Source organism: Peromyscus maniculatus, chromosome 6 (assembly GCF_049852395.1).
Source record: "Peromyscus maniculatus bairdii isolate BWxNUB_F1_BW_parent chromosome 6, HU_Pman_BW_mat_3.1, whole genome shotgun sequence".
In the NCBI taxonomy this organism is placed as follows: domain Eukaryota; kingdom Metazoa; phylum Chordata; class Mammalia; order Rodentia; family Cricetidae; genus Peromyscus; species Peromyscus maniculatus.
Window position 1 is genome coordinate 87,225,720 of NC_134857.1, and position 15,958 is coordinate 87,241,677.

General features: G+C 37.9%; 1 protein-coding gene across 1 annotated transcript in view; it reads right to left on the reverse strand.

Moving 5' to 3' along the window:
- Positions 1 to 15,435, reverse strand: part of Cd53 (CD53 molecule) — a 32,759-nt gene extending 17,324 nt beyond the window's left edge. The window contains exon 1 of the mRNA XM_006979517.4: positions 15,297 to 15,435. The gene's annotated coding sequence lies outside the window, so the exon portion shown is untranslated. The remainder of the gene's footprint in view (positions 1 to 15,296) is intronic.
- Between the last annotated feature and the right edge of the window lie 523 nt (positions 15,436 to 15,958).

Genomic DNA, 15,958 nt, shown 5'->3' on the forward strand with positions numbered 1-15,958 from the left:
AAAACAGCTTTTATGAATATGATAAAAGTCCTTAAGGAGGAAATGAATAAATCCCTTAAAGAAATCCAGGAAAACACAAACAGTGGAAGGAAATGAGTAAAACTATTAAAGCCTAAAATTGGAAATAGAATCAATAAAGAAAACTCAAACTGAATGAATTCTGGAAATGAAAAATTTAGGAATTTGAACAGGAACTACAGAGACAAGTTTCAACAACATAATGTAAGAGATTGAAAAGAGAATCTCAGGCATTGAAGATACGAAAGAAGAAATGGATACATCTGTCAAATAAAATGCTAAATCTAAAAATCTCCTGACACAAAACATCCAAGAAATCTGGGACACTATGAAAAGACTAAACCCAAGAATAATAGGTATAGAGGAAAGAGAAGAAACTCAACTCAAAGGCCCAGAAAATATTTTCAGCAAAATCATAGAGGAAAATTTTTCTAACCTAAAGAAGGAGATGCTTATAAAGATACAGGAAGCATACAGAACACCAAATAGATTGCACCAGAAAAGAAAGTCCCCTTGCCACATAATATCAAAACACTAAATATACAGAACAAAGAAAGAACATTAAAAGCTGCAATGGGAAAAGATCAAGTAACATATAAAGGCAGACCTCTTAGAGTTACAGTTGTTTTCTCAATGGAGACTCTAAAAGCTAGAAGAGCCTGGACAGATGTGCTGCAGACTCTAAGAGTCTAAGAGACTACAGATGCTAACCTAGACTACTATAATCAGCAAAACTTTGCATCACAACATATGAAGAAAAATAAGTGCTCCATGATAAAGTCAAATTTAAACAGTATTTATCTACAGATCCAGCCTTACAGAAGGTGCTAGAAGGAAAACTCAAACATAAGGATGTTAACTACACCCAGGAAAACACTGGAAATATGAAACATGAAAGCACAGCAAAATCAAAAGAAGGGAAGCACACTTGTGTGCACGTGCATATGCATACACACACACACACACACACACACACACACACACACACACACACACACACACACCTCCACTAGCACTACCAACAACAAAATAATAAGAATCAACAATTATTGGTCATTGAGATCTCTCAGTACAGAGGCCTCAATTCCCCAATAAAAAGACACAGACTAATAGAATGATGTTAAAACAGGATCCATTCTTCTGAGGCATTCAAGAAACACACATCAAGATCAAGAAGATCAAGATCAAGAGATTACCTCAGGATAAAGGGTTGGAAAAAGATATTCTAATTTACTGGGCCTATGTAGCAAGCTGGTGTAGCCATTTTAATATCTAACAAAATAGACTTTAAACCAAAACTAATCAAAAGAGATAAGAAAGGACACTAAATATTCATCAAAGAAAAAATTCATCAAGACATTTCAATTACTAACATCTATGCTCCAAACCCTAGGGCAATCAAGCTTGTCAAAGAAACACTACTACAGCTTAAATCACACACATATTGATCCTCATATACTGATATTGGGAGACGTCAATATCCGATTCTCATCAATGGACAGGTCATCCAAAGAAAAACTAAACAGAGAAATAGTGGGACTAAAAACAAATCGACCTAGCAGATGTTTACAGAACATTTCAACTAAACACAAAAGAATACAACTTCCTCTATGCACCTCGTGGAACTTTCTCCAAAATTGACTACATACACAGATATAAAGCAAGTCTTAACAGATACACAAAAATTGAAATAACTCCCTGAATCCCATCAGACTATCGTGAATTAAAACTGGACATCATCAACTCATGGAAACTGAACAACTCTTTACTGAGTGAAAAATGGGTCAAAACATAAAGAAAGAAAGAAATTAAAAACTTTCAGAATTCAATGAAAATGAATACACAGCATACACAAGCATATGGGACACAATGGAAGTGGTACTAAGAGGGAAGTTCATTTCACTAAAGGCTTATATTACAATAACAGTTGGGGAGATCTCATACTAGCAACTTAACAGCACACCTGAAAGCTCTAGAACAAAATGAACTAAGCTTCTCCAAGAGGAGTAGACAAATAATTAAACTGAAGGCTGAAATCAATAAAATAGAAACAAACAGAACAATACAAAGGGTCAATGAAGCAAAGAGTTGATTCCTTGGAAAATCAACAAGATAGACAAACCCTTATCCAAACTAACACACACACACACACACACACACACACACACACACACACGAGAGAGAGAGAGAGAGAGAGAGAGAGAGAGAGAGAGAGAGAGAGAGAGAGAGAATCCAAATTAACATCAGAAACAAAAGGGGAGGCATAACAACAGACACCAAGGAAATCCAGAAAATTATAAGGACATATTTTAAAAACCTGTACTCCACCAAACTGGGAAATATTTTTTTAAACAAAAGATAATTCTCTTGATAGATTCTACTTACTAAAGTTAAATCAAGACCAGATGAACAATTTAATCAGACCATTAACCACTAATGAAATAGAAGCAGTCATTAAAAGTCTCCTATCCAAAAAAGCACACTGCCAGATAGTTTTAGCACAGAATTCTACCAGACTTTCAAAGAAGAGTTAATGCTAATACTTGTCAAATTATTCCACAAGATAGAAACGAAAGGAACATTGCCCAGTTCATTTTATGAGGCCACAGTTACCCTGATATTCAAAACACATAAAGATTCAACAAAGAAAAAATTACAGACTAATTTCCATTATGAACATAGATGCAAAAATACACAATAAGCCAGGCAGCAGTTGCATATGCCTTTAATCACAGCACTCAGGAGGCAGAGCCAGGGGGATCTCTGTAAGTTCGAGGCCAGCCAGGTCTACAGAGCAAGATCCAGGACAGACACCAAAACTACACAGAAAAACCCTGTCTCAAAAAACCAAAAAACAAACAAACAAAAAAATAGGCAATAAAATGTTTGCAAACCAAATCCAAGAACACATCAAAAGATCATCCACTATGATCAAGTAGGCTTCATCCCAGAAATGCAGAGGTGCTTCAATATATGAAAATCAGTAAATGAAAATCAGTACCATATAAACAAACTAAAAGAAAAAACACATAATCATCACATTAGACACACAAAAGGCCTTTGACAAAATCCAATACCCCTTCATAATAAAAGTACTAGAGAGATTAGGGATACAAGGGACACACCTAAACATAATAAAGACAATTTAAAATAATCCCATAGCCAACATCAATTTCAATGGAGAGAAACTCAATTCCACTAAACTAGGAACAAGGAAGGTTGTCAACTCTCTCCATATCTGTTCAGTACAGTACTTGAAGTTCCAGCTAGAGTGATACGACAACTGAAGGAGATCAAGGGTACAAATTGGAAAGGAAGAAGTCAAAGTATCCTTATTTGCAGATGATATGATAGTATATACAAGTGGCCCTAAAAATTCCACCAGGGAATTTCTACAGCTCATAAACACTTTCAGCAAAGTAGCTGGATGGAAGAGTAACTCAAAAGAAATCAGTAGCCCTCCTATGTACAAATAACAAATGTACATTTGTACAATGAATGGATTATTACTCATCTGTTAAAAAAACAACATCATAAAATTTATAGGCAAATAGATGGAACTAGAAAAACTGATCTTGAATGAGGTAACCCAGACCCAGAAAGATAAATATGATCCATATTCAGTTATAAGTGGCTATTAACCATTAAGTAAATGATAACTAAGCTACAATTCATAGACACAGAGAGGTTAGTTAAAGAGGAGGGTTCTGGTGGGGAGACATATGGATCTCCCTGAGAGGGGTAAATAGAATAGATTTTACTGACAGACTGAGGGTGGGTGGGGAGAGGACAGGAGGGATAAGATTTCATAGGAGATAGGGTGGAGGAAGAGAGTGAAGAAAAAAAGGCTGAAACCAGAAAATTTTAAGGGGGTGGTATGGAAACCTAGTGCAGTGGAAACTTTCTGAAATGTATGAAAGTGAGCCCTTTGAGGGCTCCTAGTAATGGGGAATACAGAGTCTTAACTAGCCAGCTCTAGGCTCTTGGCTCTTGGCTACCCATCCAGTGGCAGGACTTGGTTGCATTCAATTGAATTGTTGGCCAAGAAGGTCCTATGGAAATCCCTAAACAACCCAGGCTCTTACTAAGGCAAAAGGTTGCTCTCTGCAAACTGACAATGACGCCCCATTGCCGAGATAACACCCACACAATTCATCAAACATGAAGAAGTTGTGCTAGTGCCTACATGGAGCCTTCACCACTACATTCTAGTCTCTTTAGTGCAGAAGGCACTCTGCAGGCTATTGAAAGAGAAATATGAACACCATCCCAGCCACAGAACCTCTGACCTACAATCTGTCCTGCCTGCAAAATGTGCTATGGCAATGGTGGCACAGAACTTGTGGGAGTGGTCTAGAAACACCGGATTTGATTTAAGACCCACTACACAAGAAGAAACCCATACCTGATACTGCTTGGGCAACCAAGAATCAGAGACTAGATAGCCCAGAGACCTAGGGTAAAACCAAACACTACTAGTCTAATATATATGTATATATACACATGTATGTATGTATATATATGATTCCTAATGATATTCTGGGATACTCATAGATCAGTGCCTTTGTCCAATCATCATCAGAGAGGCTTCCTCCAAGAGTAGATGGAAACAGATGGAGACCCACAGGCAGATATTAGTTGAAGGGAGAGTCTAAATGGGAAGTTTTCATCAAATCCCTCCCCTCACAGCTCAGGAATCCTGTGGAAAAGGAGGCAGAAAGATTGTAGGAGCCAGAGGGGATGGAGGACACCAGGCAAACAAGGCCCTCTGAATCAACTAAGCAAAGTACATACAAATGAGCTCACAAAGTCTGAAGCAGTAAGCACATGGGTCTGTACCAGATCCTCCGTGTACGTGTGTGTGTGTGTGTGTGTGTGTGTGTGTGTGTGTGTGTGCGCGCGCGCACGTGTGCACGTGTGTGTGTATGTGCGTGTGCGTGTCTCTCTCTGTGTGTGTGTGTGTGTGTGTGTGTGTGTGTGTGTGTGTATTTTAGCTATTAGCTTAGTATTTTTATGGAACTCCTGACTGTGAAAACAAGTGGGTCTCTAATTCTTGTGCCTGCCCTCAGAACTCTTTCTCCTATTGAGTTGCCATACCCAACTTTGAAATGATAGCTTTTGCTTTGTTTTATTATATTTTATTTTGTCATGTTTGGTTGTTATCAGTTAGAAACCTGTTCTTTTCTAGTAAGAGACAGAAAGGGAGTGGATCTGAAGGGGAAGGGAGGTGAGGAGGGACAGGGAGGGCTAGAGGGAAGGGAAACTATATAGGATACATGGTATGAGAAAAGAATCTATTCTCACTAAAAGGAAAAAATGATGAAAAAATTATTAGTAACTTTATATGCTAGCAGTAGTAAAAAAATAAACCTTTGAGGTTATTATAAACAACAGCATCAACTATGAAAGACAGGGATAAATCTAACAAATGTTATAAAAGACTTGTATAATGGAAACTCTAAAAAGGTATTTCTGAATTTAAAAAAAAAAATTTGAGAAATGGAAAGTTATACTATGTCCATGGATCTATTTTAACAATATTGTTAAAATTTCAGTTCTTCATATATATATTCATTATAAGCTTAATCCATGGTCTGGCAGTTTCATTTGTAGACATTAACAAATAAATTCTAAAATTCTTTGGGAATTTAAAATGCTTAGAATACTTAAATGAATTTGATACAAAAACAAAGTCCATTAGAGTCCAAATGCTATCCAGTTACATTGCTTTATATAAAGCTACAACATTAAAAATGATCTAATATTGTTAAGCAAATTAATGAAACTGAGTAGAATTAAAGTATTTGTGGCAAACTGGTTTACCACTATTATGTAAAGTCAATACAGTAGAGAATGGAGGATATTCTTTTCAACAAACAACATGTGAGCAATTAAGTATCAATATTCATAAAAAAAAGAACTTGGCTATATAGTTCTTATTATATTAAAAATATTTATAAATTAATCCTGTTTCTGGATTTAAAAGCCTAAAAGTATAAGACTCCAGAAACAACTAAGAGATAACATTTGCTGCTGTGATTAGTAAATACTTCTCAGATACAACACCAAAGTATAGTCCAAAAAAACTGATGTTGGACCTCTTCAAAAGAATCTGTTGGGAGAAGCAAAAGACCGGTAACACATAGGGAGAGAACATTAACAAGTCACAAGAGATAAATTTTTGTCCAAATTGAGGACCCCTGTAGTCCCTACTATTAAACAGGTGGAAAGCTGAGGCAGGAATATCTCTTCACATCAGCGGTTCAGTGCCAGTGTAGAGCAGTGGTTCTCAACCTTCCTTATGCTGTGACCCTTTAATACTGTTCCTCATATCATAGTGACACCCAACCATAAAATTATTTTTGTTGCTACTTCATAACTGTAATTTTGCCACTGTTTTAAACTGTAATGTAAATATCTGTGTTTTCCAATGGTCTCAGGTTGCGAACCTACTGGTCTAGATATACAGTGAAACCTTGTATTGAAAAAAGACGGTAAATGTTTTTACTCAGAGTGTGTAAAGTACTTTTAAAACTCAATAGTAAAAAAATAAACAACCCAATTTTAAAAATGGGCAGATATCAAGTACATTTCTTTATTCTAAAACATATGTGGGTGTCAAATGAAATCAATTATTTATTTCCCTTTTCAGCAGGGAAATGAAAATTAAAATAATAATATACTATGCACTTCCTAATAAGTCTAAAATATATTTTTAAAAACTAAGCAGACCATGTCTTGATGATAAATCAGGACCATAGTTCTCATATACTATTAGTGAGGATGTACCATGCTATGTTCATATTGAAAAACATATTGTTGGTTATGTAAAATGTTAAACATTTATAACCTAGCAATTCATTCTGCTTCTAGGCATTTTCTCAAGAAAAAATGAAAATATATTCTCATACAAAGAATTTTACAAGAATGTTTATAGCAGCTTAGTTTTTAATAGTCCCAAACTGGAAACAAATACCCATTGACATGTTATTGCACAAATGAACTATGATACAACTAGATAGTGGAATATTTCTCAGCATTATGATATGTTACAGAATTGAAATGCAGGGTATGTAGTGTGGGAGTATGGAGAGGAATAAGTAACACTAAAGATTTTTTAAAAGTCATATATATATGAGAGAGAGAAAGAGTTAAAAGGGAGTTAATTAGCTTATGACAGGGCAATGATGCCCTACTAGACACCAGAGACTAACAAAAAGCCAAGTACCAGGTATGAGTTACTTCTTTTGGAATTGTTGGTCACTGATGTCACATAGACCCTCAAATATTATTGTCTATTGCTGTTGTTCTTAGTTACACCCAGAACGTGGCAGTAAGACCACATACCTGAGTCACAGAACATAGTGAAAATCAAGCAGGTATGAACTTCAAAGTGTCACCTCTACTCATTATTTTTCATAGTGCTGGAAGTTTCTAGGAAAGCCACTGGAGGAGAAAAGTAGTCATTATTCATACACAGCTCTGAACCCTGTGAGCTAAAGAATGATTGGCTCCAAAAGACATGTCCATGCAATAGCACGAGAGTGACATATTCATCCAATGAGTGAACAGCCACTTCCTTGTTGAATGTAAATCATGTTCCACAAGATAAAACCCGTAACTGGCACCATCACCAGGCTAAGAATCTATTTCTATACAGTTCAGAGACCCTAGGGAAGAATTTACTATTATTCTGATAAAAACACATAGTATCAAACTGACTCCTAATGACTTATCATTATGACCATAAATCAGTGCATCTCTCAAACTGTGTCTGAGAAGTTTCTGTTTGCAGTAGATAGTAATTAACACAGTGACCCACAACTTGCTAAGGTACAAATACTAAGAAATTAAAGAATATTCAGCCCTAAAGACAGAAGCACCTCCCTTCTCGGGCTCACAGATCTTCTCAGAAGAGAGGGGATAGAGAAGGAAGAGTCTGAGGTGGTGGATGACTACAAGGAATCATTATCTTCTAGACACAGCTGGGCCACTGCAATATGAGTCCACACTAATTTTGACAGGATATACAAAACCTATACAAGCCTAATCCAGAACCAAATCTCAACATAGAGAGGGGAGATGGGTGCACTATTCTACCCCCAAGCAGTGGCAATATTGGCAATTGCTAGCTGCTGTAACAGTTAAGAGTATAGGCTCTGCTAAGCCAACCAGTCTCCAGTGGAAGACCGCATATCCAAGAACATTTGGGAAGTACAAACTGGTATTGAATTTTTTTTTAAATAAAAGGATGAAAAGTAGTAGGAAAAGGGAGTGAATCAGTGAAGAGGTGGGAGAGGCTGTGAACATAATGGAAACATGATGTATGCAACTTTCAAACAGTCAATTAAAATGTAAAAGAATAAGTGTGGTCAGTAACAAAAGATAGCTATAAAAGTGCATACTGCATGATTTCAGGTATATAACACTTCAAAAATGAAAAAAAATTATAGAAACAGAAATAAGACCAGAGATCACATGGAGATAAGCCTGACACAGGTCAAGAGATGAGTGCTGGGAAGGCTGTGTGAAAAAGATTACAAAAGACAGTGAAAGATTTTTGAGAATGTGAGATGTTACTGTCTTCACTGAGGCCATGTATTTACACAGGTATGCATAGGTAAAAAGGTCCATCCTAGCTTGTTACTGTCCATGACTCCAATCTTAAATCTACCTATTTATATAAAAATGTGGCAATCAGCCTTGAATACTTGTTCTAAAATCCCCTTTCTCTCTTTTGCTCATGTGATTCTTTGCTAAAATATGTCCCTTTCTGTCCTTCTCAACATTTATTCTGATCACTTACTGACCATTCTTTCATTCAGCTTATATAATTTTTCTATGAAGCCTTCTCTGATGATGTCTACTTTTTTATAACTAGTCCTCACTCCTATAAGGAGTGCCTGCACTATCTGTGAATTTCCTCCCTTATACCAAAATCTCTATTACAAGCATCTCTTCCTTCACTAGTATGTAAACTTTTGAAAGTAGGCATACCTCATTCATCTTTGAATCACAGGCACCTGGCACAATAGATAATTACACTACAAATTAAGAAGATTGTTAAACAAACAAATAGCTTGACCTCATTTATTAGCTCTGTATTCTGATACAGTAGAATAAACAAGATACTACAGAGTCAGGTGCCTTGGGATTTTTGTTGTTGTTGTTGTTGTTAATAAATGATGCTTTAAACATAGGAAAATAAGTTCTTCATCAACTAACAGGAGGTAATCAAGTCATTTGCCTTCTGGAGTCACATAAATCCCAGCATCCTTGAGTCCTGTCACAGCTTTTTCACTCATGTAAACTCTTTTTTCACAGAGCATCAACGACCAAGATGCCCACCAACCTGGGTGTGTCAGCACTGACTCTGACCTTCACAGAAAACAAAGGGTATCTGTTTCTTCCCTTCCTGGTTTTCTGTTTGCTCAGATTCATGTCAAACTGAAGGATAAAATCTGCCCAATTGGTGAATATGGCCACTATTTTTGCAAAATGCTACAATGGCCCTACTTTCTTATAAGCCCAGACAATTTCTTCTACCTTTTCTTCACCATTATTGGCCAATTGTTGAGCCTCCCACCCTTCTATCTCACATTCAGAGGAACTGACACCTACCTCACAGTTAAAATCTGCCACTTCCACCCCCACCCCACCTCCGTGACTCACAGCATTTTCATAGGGTTCTTTTTTATGAAGAAAGCTTGTGACGTCAATTTCCAGGAAACTTTCAAGACTAAACCACAATAATCTGAGGCCACATCCCAGGACCCAGTGCAGGAGCCAGAGCTAAACACCATTTAATTACTCCAAGCAAAGAGCTTGGGCTGGTGGACTGTCTTGTAGGTTCCTAGTCTGAACTCTGTCTTTCTTTTGATCTGTAATTGCAACACCATCTACTCTTGCCCTCAGTGAGATCAAGTTTAGAGGTGGCTGTGGTTAGAAACTTAAAAAAAAACACCACCAGTTCTTGAGCTCTGTATACAGTTCAGTTTCAGAGGCCAATATTTAACTTCAGCGAGGAGCTTTGCTTTTACATAGACCATTTATGAGATATTAACAAGTATTTCTCAAACAAAACAAAAAACAAGGCAGTAAGGAATGCAAGAAATCTATGGTCAGAACATTTGAGAGTAAATGACAATAATTTAAGTGCTATGTAAGCAACCAAAGGAGAGAAGCAACCAACAGTCCTACACAGACGTGATGTCTGTGAACCACAGCAACCAGCATGGTGTGATAACCCAAAAGATTTAGTAATAGCACAACTTGGGGGGTTACTAACATGTCTATAATTGTACTTAAGACCTACCCAACAAGAAGAAATACCAGAAACTTAGCCAACTACCCAGGACTAGTGAAGTTGCAGATCCTGGAGGAGAATCTATAACTACCACTTTATTAAGCCAGCATAAGTGGCTAACTACATTCTAAATGTTTATCCAACTACATTCTAAATGTTTATCCTTACACTTACAGGTAAGTGTAGTCCTCAGTCCACATCAATAAAATTTCTGTTTTCAACAGACAAAAGCTATTACAGAAAACCACAACCCATCAAAATGAGGAGTTCTGGAGCCCAGTTCCAATGACTATAGCTCCCATAATTAAGGCTCAGGGATCATTACAGAGCAGGGGGCAGAAAGACTGTAAGAGCAAGAAGACCAGATAGTTTGTTGTGTCTCCCAGGAATGCTGGAAGCTACACACATAAAGTCTCACCTACATGACTACCTAAACATGAGTTGAACAAAGACAACAACAATAGACATTCTAGTGTGGACTGGGGGGAAGCCCACAAGGCCTCAAAACCCAGACTATGGGCAACTAAAGGATGCAGAAGATGGGAGAAATAATCTTCTCTAGAGAAGAGCACACCAATTGGTTATCAAATACTAAATGGTCAGTTCCAAAAACATACATGTAAGTAACATTATATAGACGGAATAGGCTGTAATTATGTATACAGCAATGTGTGTGTGGTGTGACAATAACTAATGACAAAAGTGTGGTATTGTATTCCCCCAAATATTGTGCATGCTAATAAACTTATCTGGGGTCAGAGACAGAGCAGCCACAATATTAAACATAAAGGATAGGCAGTGGTAACACATGCCTTTAATCTTAGCATTCCAGAGGCAGAAATCCATGTGTTCAAGGATACAGCCAAGCATGGTGACTCACGCCTTTAATCGCAGAAAGCAAGCCTTTAATCCCAAGGAGTGGTGGTAGAAAGCAGAAAGGTATATAAGGCAGAAGGACCAGAAACAAAAACATTGGGCTGGTTAAGCATTCAGGCTTTTGAGCAGTAATTCAACTGAGACCCATTCTGGATGAGGACTCAGAGGCCTCCAGTTTGAGGAGACAAGACCAGCTGAGGATCTGGCAAGGTGAGGTAGCTGTGGCTTGTTCTGTCTCTCTGATCTACTAGTATTGATCCCAATAACTGGCCTTGGGTTTGATTTTATTAATAAGAACTTTTAAGATTCATGCTATACAAAAGAGTCCATGAATTTGAAAAAGAACTATGAGGTGTATACAGGAGGGCTTCTGGGGAGGGAAATGATATAATTATAATCTCAAAAGGTAAAAGAAATAATTTAGAAAACAAAAAAGGATTGGCTTGTATGTGCACCTCTTAATAAACTTACAACAAGTTTATTAAAAGGTGCACATATGGGTCTGTAAGAGAAAAGTATACTTACAAAACTGCACAATTTTCTTATACTGAAAATTCCTTATTCATAACACTTGTGTCATTACATTGAAGTCCATTTAGTCTGGACAGATCTATTTATGGACAGGCTAGCACATATCAACTCAAGACAGGCAGACCTTGATGGGAGAGCATATCTCTTGTTATGTTTCACAGATACATTAAGACTTGGGCCTGCATGTCAGCCTGATGTCCACTTCAGCAAAGCACAGAGCTTCGGTGGAGTTGCTGCTCTGCAGGTAGGCTCAAGCAGAGTCAGACTACAAGTTATCAGTGATCTGCAATTGCTTCCAGGCATGGAAAAACCAGATGTGAGCAGTGTAACTTGGTGAAGATGACTCACTGAGTTCAAAGCATACAGATCATGTTTAGATAAACAAAACTTTAGATCAGGTTTAGTTTAAGTCTCAGTACTGCACTTATCATAATTACAGCCTTGAACAACTTCCTTAAGCTATCAAACTTCCAGTTTCCTCATCTTTAAACAGGGCTATTAATACTGCCCTCATGGTTGTCCTAAGGAGTCAATATGATAGAATTTCTTGAATGGTTTAGTGCCAGAGCTTCAGTGAGTGCTGAGTGAAGACCAAGTCATTGTCGAGAGTGGCCCTGAGCTCGGGAGAGGTCCCAGGAGTGAAATATACTAGGGGCTGGAAAGGTTTTAATAACATTTACCCTCATTTGTTGGGAATACTTCTTTAAAAGTTTTGTTTGCCTTTTGTAAGAAAAAAATCATGAAAGAGACAATAAAGAAGAGAAAAAGAAAATGAAATAAGTGGAGGGAAATGAATCCAAATGATAGTGGAGGATTATTTCCTCCCACTTGAGAGTTCAGAAAGATGTTACTAGACTCTACCATGGGGTAGAGATCTTTATAATAAGGCTATTACTTAAACTAGGAGCAGTTATCCAGAGCTCTCACACAGTCCACCCAATAGACATCATGTCCTCTTTATTATGTTAAAACCATGAAGAACTTTGTAGCAAAACATACTACTTTTCTACTTGGTAAAAATGGATAATCAGTAGAGAAGATTTTTTTTCTCTACCCCAACATAGAGATTAATGACTTATATTTGAGCTCTTACCTACTGGCTTTGGAAGTGCATATTTTCTTCTTTCTCAAAATCTTTGTCCAGACAGTCTTTACAATCCAAGTACCCAACTGCCCTCCTGCCCAACATCAGCAACCTTGGAGACCAGATCTAGACAGGTGTCTGGTTTCTACAGATTCTTTTGTTTCAACATCTACACCTAAGTGGTAGCTAGTCCTGATAACATCCCAAGGGCAGATGCCTAGTGCACTGAGCGACCTACACAGTGGATGCTTCTTGAAAAGCATCTTAAAGAAGTGCTGTGGGCTGACAATGAACACAAGCCAATATGTGAAAAAGCCAATATGAACGCAAGCCACTATAACTAAATCAACACACTAGTTGTTGGAGTGAAACTGAAGAAAAAAGAATGGCTATAACTTGGCAAAAATCTCTACCCTTCCTTCTGGTCAAGGGAAACATCCAGGTTAAAGAGGAAGAAATCTGCCTCTGTGCCCCAATTTAAAGCCACATTCTATCAAAATTGTTGTAGCTAAGTCTCAGGCATAGCTCTGCCCTGAAACAGACCCAAGGCTTGTCTGTTCAGTAAATTTGCTATCTACTTTCAATTGCCAAGTAGGAGAAAGGGTTTGGTGCTTCCTGTGGTCATGTGACCAATATCTCTTGCTTAATTTCATTTCTATCATGCCTATGACAGGAAGTGGGGGAGCAATACTTCTTTGAGTGCATATTCAGTGTTTTGTAGCTGTAATGTTAATAATCCCAGTCTCTATAATAAATTCATAACAGTTTCCACTCTCAAGGAGTCTTTGACAGACTCTTAAACACCTGTATTTTGTGTATATTCTCTCTGCCTTGTAGAAAAGGGCACATTGTATTGTGTTCTGTGTACCCATCTGTCTTCCCTCCATGGTAGTCTTTTGGGGATTGACAACCACATCAGTTATCCTCATATTTTCAGCACCTCAGCACAATGCGTGGCCACTGGGACATTGCAGGATAGGAGGGAAAGGAGAAGGAAAGCAGTAGTTTGAGGGTTTCTGGCCAGTCCGAGGCTAACCAGAGGGCATAAGAAGCTAAGAAAACAACAGAGTTTTTCCTTTCTAGCCTTGCCTCTTGTTAACAAACAAAGCTGATATCCTTTCAGTGGTAGTAAGGTAACGGTGGTAGCCTGGACTTCAGATCACTTCCTGTGGCCATAAAGGTAAGAGAACATTGTGTTTAAAAGAGAAATAATCTTAACTGGCCCACACAGGAAACCACATTTCAGTTCAGCATCTGCTCCTAGTCAACCAGTTTCAAAACAGTGAAGATTCCGTTTTAAGATTGAGAAAGCAAAACTTTGCTCACCCAGCAGATACGATTCTTTTTTGGCTCAGTCTTCTCCTCTGTACGATTGCCCAGAAGAGTCCCTTAAGGACAGAACGATTACTGGACAAATCATCCCTCCTCCCTCGTTTCCCCTCCTTATCCACAGTTCCTGCCAAAGCAGTGTCAGACTTCACAGGGTGTCTAACCCCTGATTGTTAACTTAGTTCTCAAAAGCTGGTCATTATTTCTAATTATAAAGTTTAGTCACCTCTGAGGGACACATTGGTAAACTGCAGCTATGTCCCCATCCTGTCACTTGATTTTTTTGGTGAGTAAATTTGGTCACAAGGGACTTTCTTCTCTCCTTTAGATCATAATCAAAGGAGCTTCTCACAGTTCTTTGATCAAGAAAGACCTGATGGAGACATTTTGTATTGACTCAGAAAGTTAGGACAAAAGCTTGAGTATCACTCTGCTGAATACTTGCAGCCTAAAATTAGTTTTGGTCCATGAGTTGGAAACTACTGCTGTATCAAATTGTGTGTTTCCTCTCAGCAGAGCACTTTATATGAGATTTGTCAATGTTCATGCTTCATATATTAAGGATCAGTTAATGTGGAGAAAGAAGCCCTTCAGATCACAACGTTTGCATTGCTCTTTGAAAGCCCCCCAAACTAAGCATCCTTAGGGAGTATCTAGGAATAAAATCATAAAGTACAGTTACAGGGCACCTACTGTGTTGAGGTTTCTTCTTCTTTTTTTAACCCATCTTATACCAAAGCATGATGATTAGAGCACTAACTTCCCTTATAAAATCTCCTGGCTACTGTTCTAGATCGCTCTGGCTATTACTTCTCTCTCTAAACTCAAGTTTTGATTTTAAAGAACAAACAATATAGAAGATCTCCCCCATTTCACCTCATCTCACATAGAAAACTATAACCATCAGAAACCACCATACACAGTAAGCAATTCAGTGCTGTAGTGATGTATGCTCATGAGTGCTCAGGCCCGGAGAGATATCAGATAACAAAGTAAATCAAAGTATGTCTAGCCTGATTGCCTGAGGAAACTGATCATCCAAATATTTGTGAAATAAGAAAATTTAAAGTTACTAGAGAGATGTATGGATACTCTTAAAATGTCATGCCCCGCCTTAGCTGGTTCAGAGATGTTAAAAGTCATAAGTCTTACCTTTTGTAGGCAATGTCCCTCAATACTTCAGGTGGAATTCGCTGATTATCTTTAAGGTGTCCAACACAGGCTGCTAACACAGAAGTCTGGGTCTATTTGTGTAAAAGGAGAAGTAAAGAGAGAGAAAAAAAATGATCACGCCGTGACAACAGGAAACTCAAGCAAGAAGACTGAGGAAGTGAGAATGCATGTTCTCTCTTAGGCTCAGATATTCAACTGTTCCCCAGTGGTTTTTTAGAAGCTTCCACCCACAGGCCACTCTACGCTGGTTTCTGGGAACCAAAGAACCTGACACACCAATCAGAGTAGTGGTGAACTCTACAGTGATTTGGGGGATGGTTCCTGTCTAGAGAACAGTGCTTCTCAACTGAAATGGCACCTAGGAATTAACTGTGGATCTTTTCCTGTGTACCTGGCCTTACCACCTGACCACAGGCTACGTTACTAAACCATAATGACAAAGATAGCATGGTACTAGAACCAAAACATACTTGTAGACCAATAGAACCTAATAGAGGATACAGAAATAAACTTGTACAGGTTTTGGACAAAGTTGTAAAACTGTGCACTGGGAAAAATATAGCATGCTGAATAAGAGGTGCTGGCAAAGTTAGATAACTACTAACAAAAAATTAAATTAGATCTGTGTCTTTTACCCTGCA